We start from the raw sequence: 2,920 nt of genomic DNA, 5'->3' as shown, positions 1-2,920 counted from the left end.
GTGTACATCACCATGCATGTCTGAAAGTGGGAAAGACAAATCAGGATGCTTATCATTCACTCATTCTTTCCTTCTTTCCTTCCCTCCCTCTTTCTTTCTTCCTTGCTTTCTTTCTTTCTTCCTTTTGACAAATATTTACCGAACACTTGCCATGTGCTAAGCCCAATTTTAAGCACTGGGGTACCATAGGAAGTCTTCATGGACTAGAAAAATCTATCTTATTTCTTTATAAGAGAGAGGCTGCACATTCTTGCAATTGGTATGGAAAGTTTTCTCTGAATAAATGTATCAACTGGATTTCATGAACTATTTCTCAAAATAATCCCCTTAAACTCCTCCTCCGTTAAAGATCTCCAACGGGACACGAAGGAGGAGGAAGGGAAACGGATGAACAGTCCTAGAAAAATATCCAGGCATGTGCTCGGCAGTAAAAGTGGCCATAGGCCTTTCTCACCTTCTGAGATGGCCCACACTCTGTCTGGGGAGTGTGTTCCTCTCTAAATAAATCCACTTCTTACCTATCACTTTGTTTCTCACTGAATTCTTTCTGCGATGAGACATCAAGAACATGAGCTTCATTAAGTCCTGAAACCAGGTGTATGATTTCAGTTGGAAGACCGTGGGTTTTAGCTGGGTTTGAGTCCTGGCACGTGGGCTCAAGTCCCAATCTGAGGTGCACACTTTCAGAATCAGTAAGGCCTAAAAGCAAATAAAGCAACCTAAAAGAGAAAAAATAATGGGGGATGGGGAGGAAAAAGAAAAGAAAAAAAAAGTGGCCATAGTCTGGTGAATATCTGCTTCTAGCTTCCCTTTTAGGGCAATTTTTCCCTCTCACTCCCTCTGTATTAGGGCTGCCATAACAAAGCACTACAGACTGGGGGGCCTAAACATCAGAAAGTTATTTTCTCACAGTTCTGGAGGCCAGAAGTCCAAGATCAAGGTGTCAGCAGGGTGGGTTTTATCTGAGGCCTCTCTTCTTGGCTTGCACATGGCCATGTACCCGTGGTGTCTCTCCCTCTTCTTATAAGAAGACCAGTCATATTGGATTGGGGCCCAGCTCTAATGACCTCATTTTACCTGAATCACCTCTTTAAAGGCCTTGTCTCCAAATACAGTCACATTCTGAGGTCCTGGGGCTTAGGACTTCTGCACAGGAATTCTAGGGGGACACAGTTTGGCCCATAACAGCCGCCCTCCCTCCCTCTTCCTAAGTCCACAGTGGTGACATAATGCTAAAGAGCATTAACTCTGGGGCCAGACAGCCGTATGACCTTGGTCAAATTATTTAAATGCTCTGCCTCAGTTTGCTCATCCAAAATAAAGGACCAATAATCATACCTGTCCTATTACATAGGGTCGTTAAATGAGTTGATACATCTAAGGCACTTAGAACAGTACCTGGCACAGAGTAAGCACCGTGTGTTTATTAAACGTGAAAATCAAAAATGCATTTTTACTAAAGCGTTAGGAGAGTGTTACATGTCACTCTCCCAAAGAATTTGCTTTTTCTAGACAATACTCAACATCAGTGACAGAATCGCCAGTTCACAATAGGGGAACCATATATATTTGAGGGTGCGGGCCTTCCAACATTCTTCAAAGCACGCTGTTTAGTGAGTGCATGATCTACTATAAAATAGTAACAGTAGCCAACATTTATTAAATGCTCATGGGTGTGCTGGGCACCGTGCTCAGGGCTTCCTGGTAGGATCTTATTTATGAGGTAGGTGCTATTGAAGTAGGTACTATTATTCCCAATTTACAGTTGAGGAAATGGAGGCTCCAAAAAACCTCATCTCAAGGCCAAGTTCCCCAGTTAGTGAATGGGGAACTTGGTGGGCCCACTCTAAGGTGAGCCAATTTAGGGACTGACTGTCACCTGCAGAGTATTGGGGGGAGAGAAGGAGGTCTTCTCTTCTCCCCCACTTTTCCATCACCCCCTCTTCTCCCTCTGCTGAAATGACACATCCCCAGTGCCCACGGCCAAGGCTGCACTCTCTCTGCTACACAAAACATCCAAGCTGCCGGGACCCGACCCAGCAGCACCTCACGAGCCCAGCATTTTGAGGGGCAGGCTTCCAAACAGGGTAATAATCGTCCCATTAAAATTAATGTCCATGAAGTGAGCCGTTAAAAGCGTGCAGATTAAAACGGGGGTGGGGGGGAGGGAACTATTCAATTTAAATCCAAAGGGCTTTTTAAATAGACACTGTATCTTCATTCTTGGAACACTACACTGGGCAATGGATCAGGTCCCCTCTGCAAAGACTAGGGGGGATTAAGGAGGTGAGTCCCAGGAGAATGGGGAAGTGGTTCTGGCCAGAAGCAAAGGGAACCAAGGTTTATCCAGGGCCCACTGCATGCCAGGTGCTTGGCATACATTTCTCTCATTTAATCTCTGCCCCGATCCTAGGAGGGAGGTATTATTATTCCCAGATTACAGGGGGCAGTATAAAACCATGGTTAAGAGTTTAAAGCCTGAGGAAGACTGCCCTTATTTAGATCCAGGTTTATTCCTCATTAACTCTGTGATCTCCCGGCAAGAGACCTTACCTCCCTGTGCCTCAGTTTCCTCATCTGTAAAACAGGAGAGTAACAGCACACTCTCGCCACCCTAGAATATGGAAACTCACTTTAGGCAGTGTAGACAGGGGCCTTAGCCCAGTAACCTACACAGAAGGCACTCAGTAAGTGTTGACCATTATTAAATAGGAGAATTGGGGCTGGGTGGATCTAAAGAGCCACCAAGGGGCTTCCCCGGTGGCGCAGTGGTTGAGAGTCCGCCTGCCGATGAAGGGGACGCGGGTTCGTGCCCCGGTCCGGGAGGATCCCACATGCCGCGGAGCGGCTGGGCCCGTGAGCCATGGCCGCTGAGCCTGCGTGTCCGCAGCCTGTGCTCCGCAATGGGAGAGGCCACAAC

The sequence above is a fragment of the Physeter macrocephalus genome, chromosome 19 (genome assembly GCF_002837175.3).
Source record: "Physeter macrocephalus isolate SW-GA chromosome 19, ASM283717v5, whole genome shotgun sequence".
In the NCBI taxonomy this organism is placed as follows: Eukaryota; Metazoa; Chordata; class Mammalia; order Artiodactyla; family Physeteridae; genus Physeter; species Physeter macrocephalus.
The sequence above is the reverse complement of the archived record's forward strand: the minus strand, read 5'-3'. Positions refer to the sequence as shown.